Below are 16453 nucleotides of genomic sequence, written 5' to 3' on the forward strand. Positions count from 1 at the left end.
ATACGGTATTTGTCTCTCTCTTTCTGACTTACTTCACTCTGTATGACAGACTCTAGGTCTATCCACCTCATTACAAATAGCTCAATTTCGTCTCTTTTTATGGCTGAGTAATATTCCATTGTATATATGTGCCACATCTTCTTTATCCATTCATCCGATGATGGACACTTAGGTTGTTTCCATCTCTGGGCTATTGTAAATACAGCTGCAATGAACATTTTGGTACATGACTCTTTTTGAATTATGGTTTTCTCAGGGTATATGCCCAGTAGTGGGATTGCTGGGTCATATGGTAGTTCTATTTGTAGCTTTTTAAGGAACCTCCATACTGTTCTCCACAGTGGCTGTATCAATTTACATTCCCACCAACAGTGTAAGAGGGTTCCCTTTTCTCCACACCCTCTCCAGCATTTATTGTTTCTAGATTTTTTGATGATGGCCATTCTGACTGGTGTGAGATGATATCTCATTGTAGTTTTGATTTGCATTTCTCTAATGATTAGTGATGTTGAGCATTCTTTCATGTGTTTGTTGGCAGTCTGTATATCTTCTTTGGAGAAATGTCTATTTAGGTCTTCTGCCCATTTTTGGATTGGGTTGTTTGTTTTTTTGTTATTAAGTTGCATGAGCTGCTTATAAATTTTGGAGATTAATCCTTTGTCAGTTGCTTCATTTGCAAATATTTTCTCCCATTCTGAGGGTTGTCTTTTGGTCTTCTTTATGGTTTCCTTTGCTGCGCGAAAGCTTTTAAGTTTCATTAGGTCCCATTTGTTTACTTTTGTTTTTATTTCCATTTCTCTAGGAGGTGGGTCAAAAAGGACCTTGCTGTGATTTATGTCATAGAGTGTTCTGCCTATGTTTTCCTCTAAGAGTTTGATAGTTTCTGGCCTTACATTTAGGTCTTTAATCCATTTTGAGCTTATTTTTGTGTATGGTGTTAGGGAGTGATCTAATCTCATCCTTTTACATGTAGCTGTCCAGTTTTCCCAGCACCACTTATTGAATAGGCTGTCCTTTCTCCACTGTACATTTCTGCCTCCTTTGTCAAAGATACGGTGACCATATGTGCGTGGGTTTATCTCTGGGCTTTCTATCCTGTTCCATTGATCTATATTTCTGTTTTTGTGCCAGTACCATACTGTCTTGATTACTGTAGCTTTGTAGTATAGTCTGAAGTTAGGAGGCCTGATTCCTCCAGCTCCATTTTTCGTTCTCAAGATTGCTTTGGCTATTTGGGGTCTTTTGTGTTTCCATACAAATTGTGAAGTTTTTTGTTCTAGTTCTGTGAAAAATGCCATTGGTAGTTTGATAGGGATTGCATTGAATCTGTAGATTGCTTTGGGTAGTAGAGTCATTTTCACAATGTTGATTCTTCCAATCCAAGAACATGGTATATCTCTCCATCTATTTGTATCATCTTTAATTTCTTTCATCAGTGTCTTATAATTTTCTGCATACAGGTCTTTTGTCTCCTTAGGTAGGTTTATTCATAGGTATTTTATTCTTTTTGTTGCAATGGTAAATGGGAGTGTTTTCTTAATTTCACTTTCAGATTTTTCATCCTTAGTGTATAGGAATGCCAGAGATTTCTGTGCATTAATTTTGTATCCTGCTACTTTACTAAATTCATTGATTAGCTCTAGTAGTTTTCTGGTTGCATCTTTAGGATTCTCTATGTATAGTATCATGTCATCTGCAAACAGTGACAGCTTTACTTCTTCTTTTCCGATTTGGATTCCTTTTATTTCCTTTTCTTCTCTGATTGCTGTGGCTAAAACTTCCAAAACTATGTTGAATAAGAGTGGTGAGAGTGGGCAACCTTGTCTTGTTCCTGATCTTAGTGGAAATGCTTTCAGTTTTTCACCATTGAGGACGATGTTGGCTGTGGGTTTGTCATATATGGCCTTTATTATGTTGAGGAAAGTTCCCTCTATGCCTACTTTCTGCAGGGTTTTTATCATAAATGGGTGTTGAATTTTGTCAAAAGCTTTCTCTGCATCTATTGAGATGATCATATGGTTTTTCTCCTTCAATTTGTTAATATGGTGTATCACGTTGATTGATTTGCGTATATTGAAGAATCCTTGCATTCCTGGAATAAACCCCACTTGATCATGGTGTATGATCCGTTTAACGTGCTGTCGGATTCTGTTTGCTAGTATTTTGTTGAGGATCTTTGCATCTATGTTCATCAGTGATATTGGCCTGTAGTTTTCTTTCTTTGTGACATCCTTGTCTGGTTTTGGTATCAGGGTGATGGTGGCCTCGTAGAATGAGTTGGGGAGTGTTCCTCCCTCTGCTATATTTTGGAAGAGTCTGAGAAGGATAGGTGATAGCTCTTCTCTAAATGTTTGATAGAATTTGCCTGTGAAGCCATCTGGTCCTGGGCTTTTGCTTGTTGGAAGATTTTTAATCACAGTTTCAATTTCAGTGCTTGTGATTGGTCTGTTCATATTTTCTATTTCTTCCTGATTCAGTCTTGGCAGGTTGTGCCTTTCTAAGAATTTGTCCATTTCTTCCAGGTTGTCCATTTTATTGGCATAGAGTTGCTTGTAGTAATCTCTCATGATCTTTTGTATTTCTGCAGTGTCAGTTGTTACTTCTCCTTTTTCATTTCTAATTCTATTGATTTGAGTCTTCTCCCTTTTTTTCTTGATGAGTCTGGCTAATGGTTTATCAATTTTGTTTATCCCTTCAAAGAACCAGCTTTTAGTTTTATTGATCTTTGCTATCGTTTCCTTCATTTCTTTTTCATTTATTTCTGATCTGATTTTTATGATTTCTTTCCTCCTGCTAACTTTGGGGTTTTTTTGTTCTTCTTTCTCTAATTGCTTTAGGTGCAAGGTTAGGTTGTTTATTCGAGATGTTTCCTGTTTCTTAAGGTAAGATTGTATTGCTATAAACTTCCCTCTTAGAACTGCTTTTGCTGCATCCCATAGATTTTGAGTCGTCGTGTCTCCATTGTCATTTGTTTCTAGGTATTTTTTGATTTCCTCTTTGATTTCTTCAGTGATCACTTTGTTATTAAGTAGTGTATTGTTTAGCCTCCATATGTTTGTATTTTTTACAGATCTTCTCCTGTAATTGATATCGAGTCTCATAGCGTTGTGGTCGGAAAAGATACTTGATACAATTTCAATTTTCTTAAATTTACCAAGGCTTGATTTGTGACCCAAGATATGATCTATCCTGGAGAATGTTCCATGAGCACTTGAGAAAAATGTGTATTCTGTTGTTTTTGGATGGAATGTCCTATAAATATCAATTAACTCCATCTCGTTTAATGTATCATTTAAAGCTTGTGTTTCCTTATTTATTTTCATTTTGGATGATCTGTCCATTGGTGAAAGTGGGGTGTTAAAGTCCCCTACTATGAATGTGTTACTGTCGATTTCCCCTTTTATGGTTGTCAGTATTTGCCTTATGTATTGAGGTGCACCTATGTTGGGTGCATAAATATTTACAATTGTTATATCTTCCTCTTGGATCGATCCCTTGATCATTATGTAGTGTCCTTCTTTGTCTCTTCTAATAGTCTTTGTTTTAAAGTCTATTTTGTCTGATATGAGAATTGCTACTCCAGCTTTCTTTTGGTTTCCATTTGCATGAAATACCTTTTTCCATCCCCTTACTTTCAGTCTGTATGTGTCTCTAGGTCTGAAGTGGGTCTCTTGTAGACAGCAAATATATGGGTCTTGTTTTTGTATCCATTCAGCCAATCTGTGTCTTTTGGTGGGAGCATTTAGTCCATTTACATTTAAGGTAATTATCGATATGTGTGTTCCTATTCCCATTTTCTTAATTGTTTTGGGTTCGTTATTGTAGGTCTTTTCCTTCTTTTGTGTTTCTTGCCTAGAGAAGTTCTTTTAGCAGTTGTTGTAGAGCTGGTTTGGTGGTGCTGAACTCTCTCAGCTTTTGCTTGTCTGTAAAGGTTTTAATTTCTCCATCAAATCTGAATGAGATCCTTGCTGGGTAGAGTAATCTTGGTTGCAGGTTTTTCTCCTTCAACACTTTCAATATGTCCTGCCACTCCCTTCTGGCTTGCAGAGTTTCTGCTGAAAGATCAGCTGTTAACCTTATGGGGATTCCCTTGTGTGTTATTTGTTGTTTTTCCCTTACTGCTTTTAATATGTTTTCTTTGTATTTAATTTTTGACAGTTTGATTAATATGTGTCTTGGCGTATTTCTCCTTGGATTTATCCTGTATGGGACTCTCTGTGCTTCCTGGACTTGATTAACTATTTCCTTTCCCATATTAGGGAAGTTTTCAACTATAATCTCTTCAAATATTTTCTCAGTCCCTTTCTTTTTCTCTTCTTCTTCTGGAACCCCTATAATTCGAATGTTGGTGGTTTAATGTTGTCCCAGAGGTCTCTGAGACTGTCCTCAGTTCTTTTCATTCTTTTTTCTTTATTCTGCTCTGCAGTAGTTATTTCCACTATTTTATCTTCCAGGTCACTTATCCGTTCTTCTGCCTCAGTTATTCTGCTATTGATCCCATCTAGAGTACTTTTAATTTCATTTATTGTGTTGTTCATCGTTGCTTGTTTCATCTTTAGTTCTTCTAGGTCCTTGTTAACTGATTCTTGCATTTTGTCCATTCTGTTGTCCATTGTATCTCCAAGATTTCGGATCAACCTTACTATCATTATTCTGAATTCTTTTTCAGGTAGATTGCCTATTTCCTCTTCATTTGTTAGGTCTGGTGGGTTTTTATCTTGCTCCTTCATCTGCTGTGTTTTTCTGTCTTTTCATTTTGCTTATCTTACTGTGTTTGGGGTCTCCTTTTTTGCAGGCTGAAGGTTCGTAGTTCCTGTTGTTTTTTGTGTCTGTCCCCAGTGGCTAAGGTTGGTTCAGTGGGTTGTGTAGGCTTCCTGGTGGAGGGTACTAGTGCCTGTGTTCTGGTGGATGAGGCTGGATCTTGTCTTTCTGGTGGGCAGGTCCACGTCTGGTGGTGTGTTTTGGGGTGTCTGTAGACTTATGATTTTGGGCAGCCTCTCTGCTAATGGGTGGGGTTGTGTTCCTGTCTTGCTAGTTGTTTGGCATAGGATGTCCAGCACTGTAGCTTGCTGGTCGTTGAGTGAAGCTGGGTGCTGGCGTTGAGATGGAGATCTCTCGGAGATTTTTGCTGTTTGATATTATGTGCAGCTGGGAGGCCTCTTGTGGACCAGTGTCCTGAAGTTGGCTCTCCCACCTCAGAGGCACAGCACTGACTCCTGGCTGCAGCACCAAGAGCCTTTCATCCACAGGGCTCCTTAATTTGGGATGATTCGTTGTCTATTCAGGTATTCCACAGATGCAGGGTATATCAAGTTGATTGTGGAGCTTTAATCCGCTGCTTCTGAGGCTGCTGGGAGAGATTTCCCTTTCTCTTCTTTGTTCTCACAGTTCCCAGGGGCTCAGCTTTGGATTTGGCCCCGCCTGTGCGTGTAGGTCGCCGGAGGGCATCTGTTCTTTGCTCAGACAGGACAGGGTTAAAGGAGCCGCTGATTCGAAGGCTCTGGCTCACTCAGGCCGGGGGGGTAGGGAGGGTCGCGGAGTGTGGGGCGGGCCTGCAGCGGCAGAGGCCGGCGTGACGTTGCAGCCTGAGGCTCGCCGTGCGTTCTCCCGGGGGAGTTGTCCCTGGATCCCGGGACCCTGGCAGTGGTGGGCTGCACAGGCTCCCCGGAAGGGCGCGTGGCCAGTGACCTGTGTTCGCACACAGGCCTCCTGGTGGCGGCAGCAGCGGCCTTAGCGTCTCATGTCTGTCTCTGGGCTCCGCACCCTCAGCCGCGGCTCGCGCCCGTCCCTGGAGCTCTCTCAAGCAGCGTTCTTAATCCCCTCTCCTCGTGCACCAGGAAACAAAGAGGGACGCAAAAGTCTCTTGCCTCTTCTGCAGGTCCAGACTCCTCCCCGGACTCTCTCCCGGCTAGCCGCGGTGCACTAACGCCCTGCAGGCTGTGTTCACGCCGCCAACCTCAGTCCTCTCCCGGCGCTCCGACAAAAGCCGGAGCTTCAGCTCCCAGTCCCGCCCGCCCCGGCGGGCGAGCAGACAAGCCTCTCGGCTGGTGAGTGCCGGTCGGCCCGATCCTCTACGCTGGAATCTGTCCGCTTTGCCCTCCGCACCCCTGTTGCTGTGCTCTCCTCCGCGGCTCCCAAGCTCCCCCACTCCGCCTCACGAAGTCTCCACCCGCGAAGGGGCTTCCTAGTGTGTGGACACTTTTCCTCCTTCACAGCTCTCTCCCGCTGGTGCAGGACCCGTCCCTATCCTTTTGTCTCTGTTTAGTTTTTTCTTTTGCCCTAACCAGGTACGTGGGGGGTTCCTTGCCTTTTGGGAGGTCTGAGGTCTTCTGCCAGCGTTCAGTAGGTGCTCCGTAGGAGTTGTTCCACGCGTAGATGTATTTCTGGTGTATCTGTGGGGAGGAAGGTGATCTCCGCGTCTTACTCTTCCGCCATCTTCCCGGAAGTCTCCCATTAACTCTTTAATTGTCAGAATCTGTGGTGGGATTCTGAAGTGTTTGATTCAGTAGAAGATTCATTAGGATTCTGATCCAGAATCTTTCTGATATTAGGAAATAATTAGACACTATATGTCATGGTAACTGCTAAAAGTTTACTTTTTTCTTTTTAAGTATTTTTCTTTTTCTTTTTCAATATGAGACAAGACTGTTAACATTTTAAAATCTCTCATAGGGCTTCCCTGGTGGCGCAGTGGTTGAGAGTCTGCCTGCCGATGCAGGGGACACAGGTTCGTGCCCCAGTCCAGGAAGATCCCACATGGCGCGGAGCGGCTAGGCCTGTGAGCCATGGCTGCTGAGCCTGCACATCCAGAGCGTGTGCTCCGCAACGGGAGAGGCCACAACAGTGAGAGGCCCGCGTACCGCAAAAAAAAAAAAAAAAAAATTCTCATATTGAGAAATAACTGACATACGTAGTATAAGTGCAACTATCTGTCATATATCAAAATAGATTGAGGCTATACATTGACACTTCTGTTGTACTGAGTGATGAATTTCCTTTGATCTGTATTGCCATATTGGGCCTTTGTGAAGCAGATACTAGTTTGAGGGAAAGACGCAGGATTTGAAATCAGAGGGCTTAAAGTCCTGTCTCTGTCAGTTTATTAGGTCTGTGACTTTGACCTTTTTTAAAAAAAATTTAATTAATTAATTAATTTATTTTTTGGCTGTGTTGGGTCTTTGTTGCTGCGCGCAGGCTTTCTCTATTTGCGGTGATCGGAGGCTACTCTTCGTTGAGGTGCGCAGCCTTTTCATTGCAGTGTCTTCTCTTGTTGCAGAGCACGGGCTCTAGGTGCGCGGGCTTCAGTAGTTGTGGCACACGGGTTCAGTAGCTGTGGCTCGTGGGCTCTAGAGCACAGGCTTAGTAGTTGTGCCGCATGGGCTTAGTTGCTCCATGGAATGTGGGATCTTCCTGGACAGGGCTCAAACCCGTGTACCCAGCATTGGCAGCGGATTATTAACCACTGCGCCACCATGGAAGCCCCGACTTTCACCTTTTTATTTATTTATTTATTTTTTGTGGTACGCGGGCCTCCCACCGCTGTGGCCTCTCCCGCTGTGGAGCACAGGCTCCGGACGCGCAGGCTCAGCGACCATGGCTCACGGGGCCCAGCCGCTCCACAGCATGTGGGATCCTCCTGGACTGGGGCACGAACCCGTGTCCCCTGCATCGGCAGGCGGACCCTCAACCACTGCGCCACCAGGGAAGCCCTGACCTTTTTAGATTGTTTTCCTTATAAGTAATTTGAAAAGAATAATGATATCTGTCCCATAGAATTGCTATAAATATTAAAATTAAAAATGCTTTGTGATCTATAACATACCCTTTGTTACAGTGTTTTTCAGTTGTGACATTTGTTGTATTTTAGCCAGATAGCAATACTGTCCTTAAAGATTGCCATCATTTGGGTGAAAAGACTGCCAGCTTTTGGTTTGATGTATCAATTGTATTTAAGGCGAATATCCTTAGGTTTTTGCCTGCCTTTATATTTTCCCTAACAATAAATTCTTCACCTTATGAGGATTCCTCCTTTGCCAAAGTTAGAAATTGGTTAGACTTTATCATTTACATTCAGCTTCGTGATGTCATGTAAAATAAGGGGCGTCTAGAATCCAAATTGGGACCTAGCCTTTCTCAAAGTCACCGGTTCTCAATGGAGTAAATACTTCCCCTATGATGTGCTTGGATCTTTGAGTGTGCACCTTTGGTTGCCACAGTGATTAAGGTGGGGTAGGTGCAACATTGGCATTTAGTGAGCAGGACTCAGGAATGCCATACATCTCACAAGGTATGAGACAGTTCTGCATGAATTTTGAACATTTCCCCAGACCTTCTTAAGGGTGAAAAACCTGTTTGTACTTATCTGATCCTAGTTCTGTTTTACATTTAAACACAAAGTGGGTTTTTGCATGGCTTTAATAGACACTGAATTTTCCAGGAATGTAATTACTGGGTAAATGGAGAGCAAATTGTACTTTGTTTTGTTCAGAACTAAAACGAGTTGTTAACTGTTTTGGAAAATCATATTACCAATGGCATTGCCCCTTGTGGTATTTGATTTCCCAACACAGCTCATTTGTGTCAGTCTTCATTTGTAGCTGTCATGTTCATGGCATTTCTTTTCTTTTTTTCTTTTTTGTATTTATTTATTTATTTTGGCTGTGCTGCGTCTTAGTTGCAGCATGAGGGATCTTCATTGTGGCATGCGGACTTCTTAGTTGCAGCATGCAGACTCTTAGTTGCGGCATGTGAACTCTTAGCTGCAGCATGCATGTGGGATCTAGTTCCCCAACGAGGGATCAAACCCAGCCCCCTTGCACTGGGAACACGGAATGTTACCCACTGGACCACCAGGGAAGTCCCTGTTCATGGCATTTCTGTGTGTGGGAGCAAGTGTCTATTTTCTTATTAATATGAATTTTAGGATGGTTATACTGGTACATTTACATATTAAAATATTTTATTAAAAATTACTTTTTTCCCCTCTTATATTACATTAGGCATTATCTTTTAAAAAATTTTTATTTATTTTATTTATTTATTTTTGGCTGCATCAGGTCTTTGTTGCCGCGCGGGCTTTCTCTAGTTGTGGCAAGCAGGGGCTACTCTTCGTTGTGGTGCACAGGCTTCTCATTGCAGTGGCTTCTCTTGTTGCGGAGCACAGGCTCTAGGCCCGCAGTCTTCAGTAGTTGTGGCTCATGGACTCTAGACCACAGCCTCAGTAGTTGTGGCGCACGGGCTTAGTTGCTCCAAGGCATGTGGGATCTTCCCGGACCAGGGCTCAAACCCATGTCCCCTGCACTGGCAGGCGGATTCTTAACCACTGCACCACCTGGGAAGCCCTAGGCATTATCGTAATTTTTAAAAACTGAGGATAGGTAAGTTACCTACTTGCGTTTCATTTCAGATTTATGCTTTCAAAACAAAAAACTTTTTTTGTTTTAGTGGGGTTTCAGGATGGAGCCTATATTTAATGGAAGTTTATGTGCCCTTTGCAGGGAGAGATAGGAGTTCCGTGTTGACTTTCATTATTGATGTCTGTCCTTCCCTTTCCTTTTCTTCCCTCTCCCTTCGTTTTCTGTTTTCCCTTCCCATTATGAACTATTTGATATATAGATTAGAATATGGTACTGTGTATGTAAGTAATGAGGCATATAATGAAACCAATACCTGTAAACCCACCACCCAACTCAAGAAAAAGAACATTACCAATGTTGTTGGGATATTTCTCCTTGTTTTCCATCTACTTGTCTTTCCACCAGGGATGAAACTATTCAGGATTTTGTTTTGGAATGTTTACTTATCATTCCCTTCCTTTTTTTAAAAGTTTACCACATTTGCATGTATTTCAAAAATATATTGTTTAGTTTTATTTATTTTTTAACTCTAAAAATAGAACCATGGTGTATGTATATTCTTGCTTGCTTTGGCTAATCAACATTATGTTTTTGTTTTTTTGTTTGTTTTTTTTGCGGTACGTGGGCCTCTCGCTGTTGTGGCCTCTCCCATTGCGGAGCAAGGCTCTGGACGCGCAGGCTCAGCGGCCATGGCTCACGGGCCCAGCCGCTCCACGGCATGTGGGATCTTCCCGGACCAGGGCACGAACCCGTGTCCCCTGCAACCACTGTGCCAGCAGGGAAGCCCTGTTTTAACCATTTTTAAGTGTACAGTGCAGTGGCATTCAGTACATTCACATTGTTGTGCAACCATCACCACCATCTATCTCTAGAACTTTATCTTTCCAAACTCAAACTCTGTACCTGTTAAACATTAACTCCCCATTCTCCTCTTCCCTCAGCCCATGGAAATCTCCATTCTTCTCTCTGTCTCTACAAATTTGACTACTCTGAATATCTCATATACATGGAATTATACAATATTTGTCCTTTTGTATCTGGCTTTATTTCACTTAGTGTAATTTCTTCAAGGTTAATCCATGTTGCAGCATTTATCAGAACATTGCTTTTTTTTTTAAATTTTATTTTTTTATAAAGCAGGTTCTTATTAATTATCAATTTTATACATGTTAGTGTATATATTTCAATCCCAATCTCCCAATTCATCCCACCACCACCAACCCGCCCTCCCCCCCCACTTTCCCACCTTGGTGTCCATACGTTTAGAACATTGCTTTTTAAGGCTGAATAACATTCCATTGTATGTCTATTTGGAATAATATTCCATTGTATGTACATTTTGTTTATTCATTAACCTATCACTGGACACATGGATTGTTTCCATCTTTTGGCTCTTGTGACTAATGCTACTGTGAACATTGGTGTACAAATACCTGTTTGAGTCCTTCTTTCAATTTTTTTAGGTATATACCATATGGAATTGCTGGATCATATGGTAATTCTACGTTTAATTTTTTGAGGAATGGCCATACATTTTACTGGTTTTCTTTTACATCTATAATTTATTATAGATGTATTTTTAATCAATAATTATAGATCTGTTTTTATCATTTTTGACGGCTGCATAGGGTTTCAGGGTATGGATATGTCATGGTTTATTTGTAGACATTTCTACTGTTAACAATTCTTGCTATTATAAACAATATTATGGTTCATTCATCAAATATTTATTGAACACCTGCCATATGCTAGGCATATGTAATGGCTCTTCTGTACACACATATTTGCACACATCCATTTATTTAGAATAAATTTTTTAGAAGTGGGGCTGTTTTGTCAAAGGATAGGCATATTTTGAAATTTGATTATTTTCCTAAAAGTTTTTATAAACTATTTTAAAATATAGTACCTTCAGACTATACTACAAAGCTATAGTCATCAAAACAGTATGGCACTGGCACAAAAATAGAACTGTAGTCCAATGGAACAGGATAGAAAGCCCAGAAATAAACCCACGCACCTATGGTCAATTAACGTATGACAGAGGAGGCAAGACTCTACAATGATGGAAAAACAGTTTCTTCAACAAATGGTGATGGGAAAACTGGACAGATACATGTAAAAAAATGAAATTGAGATCATTCTTTAACACTGTACACAAAAATAACCTCAAAATGGATTAAAAACCTAAGTGTGAGACTGGACACTATAAAACTCCTAGAGGAAAACATAGGCAGAACACTCTCTGACAAAAATAACAGCAATATCTTTTCTGATCTGTCTCCCAGAGTAATGGAAATAAAATAAAAAATAAACAAATGGGACCTAATTAAACTCAAAAGCTTTTGCACAGCAAAGGAAACCATAAACAAATGAAAAGAAAACCCAGAGATTGGGAAGAATATTTGCAAATGATGTGACTGACAAGGGATTAGTCTCCAAAATCTACAAACAGCTCCTGTGGCTTAATATCATCAAAACAAACAGCCCAATCAAAAAATGGGCAGAATACCTAAATAGACATTTTTCCAATAAGACATACAAATGGCCAAGAGGCACATGTAAAGATGTTCAGTATTGCTAATGATTAGAGAAATGCAAATCAAAACTACAAAGAGACATCACCTCACACCAGTCAAAATGGCTATCATCAAAAAATCCACAAAGAATAAATACCGGAGAGGGTGTGGAGAGAAGGGGACCCTCCTACACTGTTGGTGGGAATGTAAATTGGTATAGCTGCTATGGAGAACAATATGGAGGTTCCTTAAAAATGAAAAATAGAGCTACCATATGACCCACTCCTGGGCATCTGTCTGGAGAAAAACATGGTCCGAAAGGATACATGCACCCCCAATGTTCCTTGCAGCGCTGTTTACAATAGCCAAGACATGGAAGCAACCTAAATGTCCATCGACAGAGGAATGGATAAAGAAGATGTGGTACATATATACAATGGAATATTACTCAGCCATAAAAAAGAGTGAAATAATGCCATTTGCAGCAACATGGTTGGACCTAGAGATTGTTATACTGAGAGAAGTAAGTCAGACACAGAAAGACAAATATTGTATGATATCGCTTATATGCAGAATCTAAAAAACAGAAACAGACTCACAGACTTAGAGAATGAACTTATGGTTACAGGGGGGCAGGGGGAAGGGTGGAGGGAAGGGATGGTTAGGAAGTTTGGGATTGACATGTACACACTGCTACATTTAAAAAGGATAACCAACAAGGACCTACTGTATAGCCCAGGGAACTCTGCTCAATGTTATGTGACAGCCTGGATGGGAGGGGAGTCTCGGGGAGAATGGATACGTGTATATGTATGTCTGAGTCGCTTTGCTGTACACCTGAAACTATCACAACATTGTTAATTGGCTATACTCCAATATAAAATAAAAAGTTAAAAATAAAATGCAAAAAAAAAATATATATAGTTCCAGTAATAGTGAATAGGAGTGCCAGATTCCCCATACCTTATAAAACACTGGGTTTTATTGATCATTTTCGTATTTGTCAAGAAATTATAGTAATTTGCATCTCTTTGGTCGCTACTAGTGAAGTTGAACAGCGTGTGCTTATTATTTTGTTTCTTTTTTTGTCAGTTGGTATTCATGTATTTCTGCTCCTGTCTTTTTATTAATTTGTAAGAGCTCCTTATACACTAAGGATAGTAAACCTTTGTTTTATATTGTAGATATTTTCCCAATTTGTCATTTGTCTTTTAATTTTTCTTCATAATGTCTTTTGCAGTGTAGAGGTTTTACATTTTTATAGTCAGTTTTATTAGTCCTTTACTATTTCTATTTTGGCCCATTGTTCTGGTGGTCTTGGCCCACCCTGATTTAATATTTTATATATATATATATATATATATATATATGTATAAAATTGAGAGATTTCTAGAAAATGTTTTTTTAGAAATAGAAATCTCTGCATGAACTGATTAAATCTGTTTTGAATTAAATCTGATATTGTAAGTAGTTTGGGAAAATGAAATGTAAAAGGCAGGTGAGGAATCAAAACTTTATTTTAACCTTTTTTTTTTTTTTTTGGATGAAAATCTTCATAGAGATTGATGAAAGCTTTTCCAAACCAATACTTAACTTGCCATAGAAAACATAGTACATATTGAACCTAATTTGCTTTTTATTGATCTCTAAGGGTTTGGGATGTATTTTCTTGTTAATTTAGATATGTAGGATATAGTAGATGGGAGAAATGATACACTAACCTCATGAGATATTCTACAGTCTACTTGCTCTAAAAATTTCTTGCATTATGTGTCATCATTAGAGGTTGTTGACGAGGATGCTGCCTCGGTTGGTATTCTGCTCTTTGTCTTTGTAGCCACTTTTGCCTATATCTCATTCCTTGAGACCTTTGATTACTTTTAATCCTGATCTCTTCTTTTCTATATCTTGTTGCTATATCTGGTTCCTGATTTTTTTTGTCTTTTCCATACCTTTATTCATTTCTTTTCCTTTTGTTTCTTTTCTCTGTTTCAACAAGAGCTAGATAAGGATCGAAAGAACTTATTTCTTCTGGTTTTAAAAAAATTAATCATACCATGTAATCTTTAATTTTTATGTACAGATTCTGTCCAGCAGTGTGTAAATTTTAGGCTTCCTTAAACTCTGAGTGCATAACTCTTCTGGACAGTTGAACTTGCTAGCTACCTAGGTGATAGTGGAGGATGTATTGATATACGTAGAGGAAGTATTAGAGTCATTTGACCTAGAATATAATAATGAAATACAGTAATATTAATAATGATGTAATGATTTGATTAAAATGTTGTTGAGTCTTATGAACTTAATCATGAACCTGCCTTGTGACCTCGATCAAATCCTTTAAAGTGTTATATTTTTCCTTTTTTAAGTTTAGGTGATCTCATATTTTAGCTTCCCTTACCTTAGGTAGAATTTTGCTTACATAGCAAATGGAAGAGCCAAAGAGTTAAGAGTTGGAGGACTTTAGGGATCATCTGCTATCTATTTTGTTCCCTTTACAAATATTTGCCTGGCACTGTTTTGGTTTTGAGGATACAATGAAGTCCCTGGCTTCATGGAGTTTACAATCTTTTATGAAAAGGTTAGGAAGAAACTATGTAGTCTTATTTAAAGATTCCTTATTTCATTTTGGTGGGTTTCAGTATGCTCAAAAGAAAAAGGATCTGGTCCCCTTATATGCCAGATAGGAAGTGAGGAACTGTAAAGCAGGAGAAAGAGACCCTGAATGAGTGAACAAGGACAGTGCCTCTCAAATTTTTCTATGTGTATGAATCACCTGAGGATCTTGTTAAATTGCAGATTCTTAGCCAATAGGTCTAAGGTAGGGCCTGAGATTCTGCAATTCTGACAAGCTTCTGGGTGCTGCTTCTGTTACCAATCTGTGAACCACACTTTGTGTAGCAAGGAATTAGTGTATAAATAAGAGAAAAGAAGAATAGCCTGCTACCATTTTGAGAGGAGTGATTTGGGGCCATGCAGCACAGACTTGGAATTCTGAGCAGCACATCACTCAGAACTTGATCTTGGTGAAGTGAAATGATAAGAGCTGTTAATGTTCATATACAAAGAAGGGGTATTAAGGAGGTAATCAACTGAGGTTGGATAGTGGGTGGGTCTAAAACCTTTGAAAAGATACTAGGCGGTGAAAGAGATGAGGATTTTCAGGTATGATAAAAGTAAATATCTAGTCAGAGGAACAAAATTTGTTAAGAGTTAGGTATTGACTAGGAGGACTTAGTTTGTAATTGGGAAGATTTTCTCTCCTCTTTATACTTACTCTAATTGGCATAGTGATTGTAGTTAAAAAAAAAAAAAAAAAGTAAAAATAAGTGTTTGGTTTTTTTTCTTTAAATAGTATAATTTTTCCCATAGGCATATTCTGTGTGGAGAGTATGTCAAATTTCTTTGTTTGGGCTTCCCTGGTGGTGCAGTGGTTGAGAGTCTGCCTGCCGATGCAGGGGACACGGGTCCGTGCCCCTGTCCGGGAAGATCCCACATGCCGTGGAGCAGCTTGGCCCGTGAGCCATGGCCGCTGAGCCTGCGCGTCTGGAGCCTGTGCTCCCCAACGGGAGAGGCCACAACAGTGAGAGGCTCGCATACCGCCAAAAAAAAAAAAATTCCTTTGTTTTACAGATCTGAATAAGCTTAAATGTGATTAAGTTGCCCTTCTCTGATCTGTTCCTCTGGTGACAGCTACTTGGAGCATAAGCAACCTGGGAATTCATTTATCTTCACAGAATTAGCAGAAGACTCTTAATCTTGGAGGTGGTATAAAATGTCCAGTGGGTATCAAGCATTTATCCATAGAGAAAAATTTGGCAAGCCAAATCTTTGAACCAGCAACCTTTTATTTAGTTTTATGAATTCACAATGCTAGTGTTTCCAGTTGTGTTTTTAGAAGTTTAGATTTTTTTTTCCCCTTTCTGGTACTATTTTAAAAGTAACATATTTTCATGTATCCTCTTTAATATAACACCTAGTTTGTTCCAATCTGAAGATATTGGGGAATTACTACTAACATCCATAATTTATTATGGCTCTTTGTTTTAGTGTCATTGGAACATGTTGGTTTCCTTTTAAAATATTGGGTTGGCCAAAAAGTTAGTTTGGGTTTTCCGTAAGGAAAAACCCGAACGAACTTTTTGGCCAACCCAATAGTTATAATATTGTAAGGAGACTTAGTTATTGTACTGTTATGTAGGCAGAAAGATGTGAAATGTAATCATGGACAAAATCTCATTGTTCCTTTAATTGTATTGGTTCATTATGATTAAATGAACCACATGTCAAGTTTTTTCGCTAGTTACAAACCCAGTGCGATTTCTGGCATATTTGAAAAGCGTTTGCTGCACCTATTGTTATTTCAGTATTTCGTTCTCTTTTAACATAACTGTTAAAACTGAAAGTAAAACATTAAAAGCATTATAGTCTGTTCTAGAATCAGGCCAAGGAAGAAATTAAGTGAAACACATTATAGGCTAAAAATATATTTGCAAATTACATCTGAAATTGTTTTGTTAGAGCATCTACTGGAAATGAAATTCATCTGTTCTTATTCTGTGGGTTTTAAAAAATGTA

The 16453-nt window shown here is 39.6% G+C and overlaps 1 protein-coding gene across 10 annotated transcripts in view; it reads left to right on the plus strand.

The window, feature by feature from the left end:
- NUMB (NUMB endocytic adaptor protein) overlaps nucleotides 1–16453 on the plus strand; it is a 187474-nt gene that overhangs the window by 22193 nt on the left and 148828 nt on the right. The window lies entirely within an intron of this gene.

This window comes from Pseudorca crassidens, chromosome 1 (assembly GCF_039906515.1).
Source record: "Pseudorca crassidens isolate mPseCra1 chromosome 1, mPseCra1.hap1, whole genome shotgun sequence".
Taxonomy (NCBI): domain Eukaryota; kingdom Metazoa; phylum Chordata; class Mammalia; order Artiodactyla; family Delphinidae; genus Pseudorca; species Pseudorca crassidens.